The following is a 10,933-nucleotide window of genomic DNA, read 5'->3' as shown; positions in this document are numbered from 1 at the left end:
ATCGGATGAGATTTGGCCGAGTTATGGGGGTGGTAATTTTAAACCCATGGGTATATACGAATCTTGGGGTAAGATTTGTACATGAATTTCGACCAAAAAATCGGTGTCGAGATTTGAATGCCACATTAATCTAGATGGAAAACCATGAAAAAAAAGCCAAACTGCGTGAAAATCGGATGAGATTTGACCGAGTTATGGGGGTGGTAATTTTGGACCCATGTCTATATACAAATCTTGAGGTAAGATTTGGACATGAATTTCGACCAAAAAATCGGTGTCGAGATTTGAATGCCAGTTTAATCTAAAGGGAAAACCATGAAGAAAAAGCCAAAGTGCGTGAAAATCGGATGAGATTTGACCGAGTTATGGGGGTGGTAATTTTGGACCCATGTCTATATACAAATCTTGAGGTAAGATTTGGACATGAATTTCGACCAAAAAATCGGTGTCGAGATTTGAATGCCAGTTTAATCTAGAGGGAAAACCATGAAGAAAAAGCCAAACTTCATGAAAATCGGATGAGATTTGACCGAGATATGGGGGTGGTAATTTTGAACCCATGGGTATCTACGAATCTTGGGCTAAGACTTGGACATGAATTTCGACCAAAAAATCGGTGTCGAGATTTGAATGCCACATTAATCTAGATAGAAAACCATGAAGAAAAAGCCAAACTGCGTGAAAATCGGATGAGATTTGACCGAGTTATGGGGGTGGTAATTTTGGACCCATGTCTATATACAAATCTTGAGGTAAGATTTGGACATGAATTTCGACCAAAAAATCGGTGTCGAGATTTGAATGCCACATTAATCTAGATGGAAAACCATGAAGAAAAAGCCAAACTTCGTGAAAATCGGATGAGATTTGACCGAGTTATGGGGGTGGTAATTTTGGACCCATGGGTATATACGAATCTTGAGGTAAGATTTGGACATGAATTTCGACCAAAAAATCGGTGTCGAGATTTGAATCTAGAAAGAAAACCATGACGAAAAAGCCAAACTTCATGAAAATCGGATGAGATTTGACCGAGTTATGGGGTGGTTAGTTTTGACCCATGTCTACATACAAATCTTAAGGTAAGATTTCGACATGAATTTCGGCCAAGAAATCGGTGTCGAGATTTGAATGCCAGTTTAATCTAAAGGGAAAACCACGAAGAAAAAGCCAAACTTCGTGAAAATCGGATGAGATTTGACCGAGTTATGGGGGTGGTAATTTTGGACCCATGTCTATATACAAATCTTGAGGTAAGATTTGGACATGAATTTCGACCAAAAAATCGGTGTCGAGATTTGAATGCCAGTTTAATCTAGAGGGAAAACCATGAAGAAAAAGCCAAACTTCGTGAAAATCGGATGAGATTTGACCGAGTTAAAGGGAAAACCATGAAGAAAAAGCCAAACTGCGTGAAAATCGGATGAGATTTGACCGAGTTATGGGGGTGGTAATTTTGGACCCATGTCTATATACAAATCTTGAGGTAAGATTTGGACATGAATTTCGACCAAAAAATCGGTGTCGAGATTTGAATGCCAGTTTAATCTAGAGGGAAAACCATGAAGAAGAAGTCAAACTTCGTGAAAATCGGATGAGATTTGACCGAGTTATGGGGGTGGTAATTTTGGACCCATGGGTATATACGAATCTTGAGGTAAGATTTGGACATGAATTCCGACCAAAAAATCGGTGTCGAGATTTGAATGCCAGTTTAATCTAGAGGGAAAACCATGACGAAAAAGCCAAACTTCATGAAAATCGGATGAGATTTGACCGAGCTATGGGGGTGGTAATTTTGAACCCATGGGTATATACGAATCTTGGGGTAAGATTTGGACATGAATTTCGACCAAAAAATCGGTGTCGAGATTTGAATGCCACATTAATCTAGATAGAAAACCATGACGAAAAAGCCAAACTTCATGAAAATCGGATGAGATTTGACCGAGTTATGGGGTGGTTAGTTTTGACCCATGTCTATATGCAAATCTTAAGGTAAGATTTCGACATGAATTTCGGCCAAGAAATCGGTGTCGAGATTTGAATGCCAGTTTAATCTAAAGGGAAAACCATGAAGAAAAAGCCAAACTGCGTGAAAATCGGATGAGATTTGACCGAGCTATGGGGGTGGTAATTTTGAACCCATGGGTATATACGAATCTTGGGGTAAGATTTCGACATGAATTTCGGCCAAGAAATCGGTGTCGAGATTTGAATGCCAGTTTAATCTAGAGGGAAAACCATGAAGAAAAAGCCAAACTTCATGAAAATCGGATGAGATTTGGCCGAGTTATGGGGGTGGTAATTTTAAACCCATGGGTATATACGAATCTTGGGGTAAGATTTGTACATGAATTTCGACCAAAAAATCGGTGTCGAGATTTGAATGCCACATTAATCTAGATGGAAAACCATGAAGAAAAAGCCAAACTGCGTGAAAATCGGATGAGATTTGACCGAGTTATGGGGGTGGTAATTTTGGACCCATGTCTATATACAAATCTTGAGGTAAGATTTGGACATGAATTTCGACCAAAAAATCGGTGTCGAGATTTGAATGCCAGTTTAATCTAGAGGGAAAACCATGAAGAAAAAGCCAAACTTCATGAAAATCGGATAAGATTTGACCGAGTTATGGGGTGGTAATTTTAAACCCATGGGTATATACGAATCTTGGGGTAAGATTTGGACATGAATTTCGACCAAAAAATCGGTGTCGAGATTTGAATGCCACATTAATCTAGATGGAAAACCATGAAGAAAAAGCCAAACTTCGTGAAAATCGGATGAGATTTGACCGAGTTATGGGGGTGGTAATTTTGGACCCATGGGTATATACGTATCTTGAGGTAAGATTTGGACATGAATTTCGACCAAAAAATCGGTGTCGAGATTTGAATGCCAGTTTAATCTAGAGGGAAAACCATGACGAAAAAGCCAAACTTCATGAAAATCGGATGAGATTTGACCGAGCTATGGGGGTGGTAATTTTGAACCCATGGGTATAATACGAATCTTGAGGTAAGATTTGGACATGAATTTCGACCAATAATTCGGCGTCGAGATTTGAATGCCACATTAATCTAGGGTGGTAATTTTAAACCCATGGGTATATACGAATCTTGAGGTAAGATTTGGACATGAATTTCGACGAAGAAATCGGTGTCGAGATTTGAATGCTACATTAATCTAGAGGGAAAACCATAAAGAAAAAGCCAAACTTCGTGAAAATCGGAGGAGATTTGGCCGAGATATGGGGGTGGTCATTTTTGACCCATGTCTATATACGAATCTTGGGGTAAGATTTGGACATAAATTTCCACAAAAAAATCGGTGTTCAGACTTGAATGCCAGATTAATCTAGAGGGAAAACCATGAAGAGAAAGCCAAACTTCGTGAAAATCGGATAGGATTTGGCCGAGATATGGGTGTGGCAAATTTTGACCAATGTCTATATACGAATCTTGTTATAAGATTTGGACATGAATTTCGACCAAAAAATCGGTGGACCCATGTCTATATACAAATCTTGAGGTAAGATTTGGACATGAATTTCGACCAAAAAATCGGTGTCGAGATTTGAATGGCACATTAATCTAGATGGAAAACCATGAAGAAAAAGCCAAACTTCGTGAAAATCGGATGAGATTTGACCGAGTTATGGGGGTGGTAATTTTGGACCCATGGGTATATACGAATCTTGAGGTAAGATTTGGACATGAATTTCGACCAAAAAATCGGTGTCGAGATTTGAATGCCAGTTTAATCTAGAGGGAAAACCATGACGAAAAAGCCAAACTTCGTGAAAATCGGATGAGATTTGACCGAGTTATGGGGGTGGTTAGTTTTGACCCATGTCTATATATATCTATCTATCTATTTTGGGGTAAGATTTGGACATGAATTTCGACCAAAAAATCGATGTACAGATTTGAATGCCAGATTAATCTAGAGGGAAACCCATGAAGAAAAAGCCAAACTTCATGAAAATCGGATGAGATTTGACCGAGTTATGGGGGTGGTAATTTTGGACCCATGTCTATATACAAATCTTAAGGTAAGATTTGGACATGAATTTCGGCCAAAAAATCGGTGTCGAGATTTGAATGCCAGATTAATCTAGAGGGAAACCCATGAAGAAAACGCCAAACTTCATGAAAATCGGATGAGATTTGACCGAGTTATGGGGGTGGTAATTTTGGACCCATGTCTATATATATCTATCTATCTATTTTGGGGTAAGATTTGGACATGAATTTCGACCAAAAAATCGATGTTCAGATTTGAATGCCAGATTAATCTAGAGGGAAACCCATGAAGAAAAAGCCAAACTTCATGAAAATCGGATGAGATTTGACCGAGTTATGGGGGTGGTAATTTTGGACCCATGTCTATATACAAATCTTAAGGTAAGATTTGGACATGAATTTCGGCCAAAAAATCGGTGTCGAGATTTGAATGCCAGATTAATCTAGAGGGAAAACCATGACGAAAAAGCCAAACTTCGTGAAAATCGGATGAGATTTGACCGAGTTATGGGGGTGGTTAGTTTTGACCCATGTCTATATATATCTATCTATCTATTTTGGGTTCAGATTTGGACATGAATTTCGACCAAAAAATCGATGTTCAGATTTGAATGCCAGATTAATCTAGAGGGAAACCCATGAAGAAAAAGCCAAACTTCATGAAAATCGGATGAGATTTGACCGAGTTATGGGGGTGGTAATTTTGGACCCATGTCTATATACAAATCTTAAGGTAAGATTTGGACATGAATTTCGGCCAAAAAATCGGTGTCGAGATTTGAATGCCAGATTAATCTAGAGGGAAAACCATGACGAAAAAGCCAAACTTCGTGAAAATCGGATGAGATTTGACCGAGTTATGGGGGTGGTTAGTTTTGACCCATGTCTATATATATCTATCTATCTATTTTGGGGTAAGATTTGGACATGAATTTCGACCAAAAAATCGATGTTCAGATTTGAATGCCAGATTAATCTAGAGGGAAACCCATGAAGAAAAAGCCAAACTTCGTGAAAATCGGATGAGATTTGACCGAGTTATGTGAAAATCGGATGAGATTTGACCGAGTTATGGTGGTGGTAATTTTAAACCCATGGGTATATACGAATCTTGAGGTAAGATTTGGACATGAATTTCGACCAAAAAATCGGTGTCGAGATTTGAATGCCAGTTTAATCTAGAGGGAAAACCATGACGAAAAAGCCAAACTTCATGAAAATCGGATGAGATTTGACCGAGTTATGGGGGTGGTTAGTTTTGACCCATGTCTATATATATCTATCTATCTATTTTGGGGTAAGATTTGGACATGAATTTCGAGCAAAAAATCGATGTTCAGATTTGAATGCCAGATTAATCTAGAGGGAAACCCATGAAGAAAAAGCCAAACTTCATGAAAATCGGATGAGATTTGACCGAGTTATGGGGGTGGTAATTTTGGACCCATGTCTATATACAAATCTTAAGGTAAGATTTGGACATGAATTTCGGCCAAAAAATCGGTGTCGAGATTTGAATGCCAGATTAATCTAGAGGGAAACCCATGAAGAAAACGCCAAACTTCATGAAAATCGGATGAGATTTGACCGAGTTATGGGGGTGGTAAATCTTGAGCCATGTCTATATACGAATCTTGGGGTAAGATTTGGACATGAATTTCGACCAAAAAATCGGTGTCGAGATTTGAAAGCCACATTAATCTAGATGGAAAACCATGAAGAAAAAGCCAAACTGCGTGAAAATCGGATGAGATTTGACCGAGTTATGGGGGTGGTAATTTTGGACCCATGTCTATATACAAATCTTAAGGTAAGATTTGGACATGAATTTCGACCAAAAAATCGATGTCGATTTGAATGCCCCATTAATCTAGGGGGAAAACCATGAAGAAAAAGCCAAACTTCATGAAAATCGGATGAGATTTGGCCGAGATATGGGGGTGGTCATTTTTGACCCATGTCTATTAATCTAGAGGGAAAACCACGAAGATAAAGCCAAACTTCGTGAAAATCGGATGAGATTTGACCGAGTTAAGGGGGTGGTAAGTCTTGACCCATGTCTATATACGAATCTTGGGGTAAAATTTGGACATGAATTTCGACTAAAAAATCGCTGTTCATATTTGAATGCCAGATTAATCTAGAGAGAAAACCATGAGGAAAACGCCAAACTTCGTGAAATTCGGATGAGATTTGACCGAGTTATGGGGGTGGTAAGTCTTGACCCATGTCTATATACGAATCTTGGGGTATGATTTGGACATGAATTTCGACCAAAAAATCGGTGTCGAGATTTGAATGCCACATAAATCTAGAGGGAAAACCATGAAGAAAAAGCCAAACTTCGTAAAAATCGGATGAGATTTGACCGAGTTATGGGGGTGGTAATTTTTGACCCATGTCTAGATACGAATCTTGGGGTAAGATTTGGACATGAATTTCGACTAAAAAATCGGTGTCGATATTTGAATGCCAGATCAATCTAGAGGGAAAACCATGAAGAAAAAGCCAAATTTGTGAAAATCGGATGAGATTTGGCCGAGATATGGCGGTGGTAAATTTTGACCCATGTCTATATACGAAACTTGGGGTAAGATTTGGACGTGAATTTCGACTTAATAATCGGTGTTCAGATTTGAATGCCAGATTAATCTAGAGAGAAAACCATGAAGAAAAATCCTATATCATATATATATTCTATTTTAGAAGCTATATGTCAAGTTTGGTGACTCTAGTTCTTATTATTTACCAAAATTGCCCAAAAATCAGGATATCGATATCGATTTTTATCGATTGCTTGGAAACGGAGTAAGTTATCGATTATCGGAAACAAACTCGATCTGCGCGGGAGCTAGGAGCATATATATCTAGAATTTCAAGTCTCTAGCTCTTATAGGTTCTGAGATCCTTGCGTTCATACATATATACGGACGGACGGACGGACGGACAGACAGACAGACGGACATGGCTAGATCGACTCAGCTATTTATGCTGATCAAGAATATATTTACTTTATGCGGTCGGAGTTGCTTCCTTCTGCCTGTTACATACATTTGGCTTTCGCACAAATACAATACACCCTTGTACCCATTTTTTATGGGTTCAGGGTATAAAAATTACTTACTCGTCGATTAGTAGCTCCCGGAGGAAAGCTTGTCTTATATTATATTTCACAACAAAATATCATAATTATAGATTTTTAAAGTGTTATGCTTGGTAGATGCCGCCGATAACAATCTATTTCAGATCTGGGCTCGAGCTCAAAAAAGTGAACAATTACTGAACGCTAACCACCCGAAAGTGTGAAAAATGGGCGGAAAATTATTAGAAAACACTTTTGTCGACCATCTAATTGGCTCCAAATTCATTTTCAATGATATTTTTTTCCGCCGATTAACTTCAAATTCATTTTTGCATATATATGATAAATTTTCATTATATTTCACTTCTCATGGCCACGTATCGGTGAAAAAGTAATATGCGCAATTCGAAAAAAAATATCTGGAGATTCAACAGAGATTTTTAATTATATTTATAACAAAACCTCGAAAGTGAATTACAAATTCGACTAAGCAGAGTTTTTTTTCTTGTTTATTTTCGCATTTTCTGTCATTTGTTTCAACAATGTAAATGCTTGAGAAAATCGATAAGGGAGAAAGCTAGTGCATGTGTGTGTGTGTGTGAGTGTCAGTGTACACTGAGATTTGAGCTATTTAAGTTCTGTGGGCACAGAGACTGTCGTCAGTGTGGCATTTATTTGAGTTACACTTGATACAGTTAGCTGCCAAGGCACTTGGACTATGCCTGACCCGCCTTTCAACAAGTCTGCCACTTACCTTGCAACCAAATGCTGTATGTAAATATACGCTCTATGGTGTATTTATACACCAGATGCACAGATCGTGGGGCAGGTGCCAAGGCAAATGAGATGAAAACTGTTTTGTTGGGGACTGGGACGGTCGGTCGTTTGATTAGAAATGAGCTAAACATAAATTGATTAAATGTCACTCAACTGCGGCTGCAATCGGCTCACAATCAATTACAAAATGACAAATTTGACATGTGTGTGCACTGCGATTGGGCCAACGGATGCAATGCACATAATCTGGACAGTACGTCAATGCAGCCATTCAACTGACAACTGGCCAGTGTCCACAGTCGACTCTCCAGTGGAGCGACTGTCAGTTGGAGCAGCCGAAATCAATGGCAAAGTTGATTTACGTGCGGTTGGCAATTGTGTTCAAGTGAATCGCAATCGTTGGGCGGGCACATTGCATGTGGGCGGGGCATTGTCCATATCGAGATGATTTGCTGGCCAACGACAAATGCAACTAAACGAATTATGTCTAATGGCATTTCAGGTTGAAATGCGATTAAAATGCAATTTGAAATGCAAAACATTTTGCCAGCCAAAACAGATGTAGCAGAGGTGCGTGCCTGGCAGAGGGTTGACGGGTACTGGGCTGGGTCTCGCTGTGGCTAAAGACTGATGCAACTTGTGTCTGTGCCGTACTTTAAAGATGCCTGTCTGATTGTCTGCCCGTTTGGCTGCCAGCCAAAATGCTGGCAACGTTTTTTTTTCTCACTTTTCGCCAAAACAAAAAGCCTTTTTATACCCTGCAACCATGAAAAATGGGTAAAATGGGGTATAATTAGCAAAATTCGTTGAGAAGATAAATTCCTAACATCAAAAACCGCTTGTCCTGAACATTTCATAGAAATCGGACAACAAAGACCGAAGTTATTTAAGCATGTATTTCCCTATTGTGCGAAACTGGAGCCCAGAAGACAGCTTGGCCCTGGGTATAAGGTACCTCGTAGTCGAGCACTCCCAACTAAATCAGTTAAATTAATGTAGAGACAGGAGGCAGCCCATCAGCTGTGCTGTATTTTGTGGTAAACTGCAGACCACATGATTACAAAGACTTTGTGCGTTACCTGGTGGCCAGGCTAAGAGAAATTAACATTAAATGTTTCAGAACAGGTCCAAATCACGCGAGCCGCTTGCCTGATTTATGGCAAATTTCGACAATTAAAAGTCCATTGGAGACAGCAGAACACGCAGAAGAATAAGAATAAGAGAGCACAATTTGGCCTTTTATTTTGCCAAGAAATGTTGTACACAGTTTTTGTACCTTTGCCACCTCAGCCTCAAAGTGCCGGCTGCGTTGTCAACAAAGCATAATTTATGCGTTTGCCGTTTGTCTGGCACTGTGGAGTTGGATCTGGGCAAGGACTGGGAATGGAATTGGGACCGGCCAGCGAACACATTGCTAGACAAGCGAACATGACAGCGGCTATGTTGTTGTCGTCTGCTGCAGCAGAAACTACTGCTGCTATGCGGAATTTCACGTGGAAAAAGTGCAGCTAGAAATTATTTTAATTAAAAGAGCAGCGCGCAAAACTAAAGACAAAGAAATAGAGACTAACTGCAGCCAGCACGACGAGGTGTGCACACACACACACACACGCACACTGAGTTCTGCACGATTAAGGCGCTGCATTTGTCATGATCTGTTTATTTTGATATATATACAGCCAAGTGATTAATTTAGACCAACTCATGTAGCTGTTGTTGCTAGCGATTTGCACTTTATTATCCATGCAATCTATGCGAATTTGATGCTGCCCCAAAACCAACACACACACACGTATCGATTGGCATTTTTATGTAGCCATCACCTGTTGTCTGGCCCATTCCGAAAAACGAACAAAATTATTTGCATATCTATAGAGCTGGCAAACCCCTGTTAGGTGTTGCCGCATGTAATCAAATCAAGGCAAATGCTGCGAATGCCAGCTGCGTCCTTGCAGACACACAGTGAGCAACACACCTTACTGAACAAAAGTAACTGTGGCCGTAAATGTATCTGATGTGGCTGTAAATGTATCTGTATCTGCAACTGTGTGTTCGTGTATCTTTGGCTGTAACAGCTGCACACACCTACACACAATTTGATTTTATGTTTGCACACGCAGCAACAATTTTCATTGTTTGCAAAATAATTGCAAATCTACGCAGGCAGCTGTGTCCCCTGGAATCTACTCGAGCGAAGGGGGAGACAACTTTGTGGGTGTGTGTGTGTGTGAGTCTGTATTAGTAATGGCCTAAATAAAAACTGGAGCTGCCAAAAACTCTTATGCCAGTCGCCGCAGCAGCAAATTGGTCAAAAAGCCAAACAATTAGCGCGGAAACAATGGGCCCTCAAATATTGGTTGATATTGTTGTTTTTGTTGCTGTTATTGTTGATGGGCGGCCAAAAATGGATTATTGCCATGGGCATAAATTTACAGTTGCTTTGCTATTTTTCCACTTTTTTTCCCCTTCTGTGTCCCCCTTCTTTGCACTTTGTCAGCGTCCACAAAACAGCAACTCACATATGGCCAGAAAAACACAGAGCTCATCGAACAAGCGCTCTTTATGGAACTCAATATGTATTTGTATTGGTTGTGTGTGTGTGTCGATTTTACACACCGGAAGTTCAGTCCATTTAATGCACGAATTTCGCGCCATTTTACGTTGGTCAACTCTGTCGGCCCCGCAACAGAGTGCCACTGCGTCGCATAGAAATGTACTGTAACAGTAGGGGCAAAAAAAAGGTATACCGCAAATGATTTTTGTAAAAAAAAATCCGCTTGAAGCGTTTCCGTTTTGAGGCTTGCACTATAAACAAAACCAAGTGAAGTACAATTGATTTGAACTCTTAAGCGACAGAAAACTTAAATTTTTAAACTATGTTTAAATAGGGCTGAGAAAGATTAAATGCCTTTGCGATTTCCAGCTTGCAGCTATTTGAGCTTTGTGCTACTTTTAATAGTCGAATGCTGATAGGCTTTGACTCATATTTAAGGATGAATTGCCAAAATACAACAATTGTTGACTGATTGTAACGATAAAAGCA

Source organism: Drosophila novamexicana, unplaced genomic scaffold, assembly GCF_003285875.2.
Source record: "Drosophila novamexicana strain 15010-1031.04,08,12 unplaced genomic scaffold, DnovRS2.1 tig00000108-arrow-pilon, whole genome shotgun sequence".
Classification (NCBI taxonomy): domain Eukaryota; kingdom Metazoa; phylum Arthropoda; class Insecta; order Diptera; family Drosophilidae; genus Drosophila; species Drosophila novamexicana.
The sequence above is the reverse complement of the archived record's forward strand: the minus strand, read 5'-3'. Positions refer to the sequence as shown.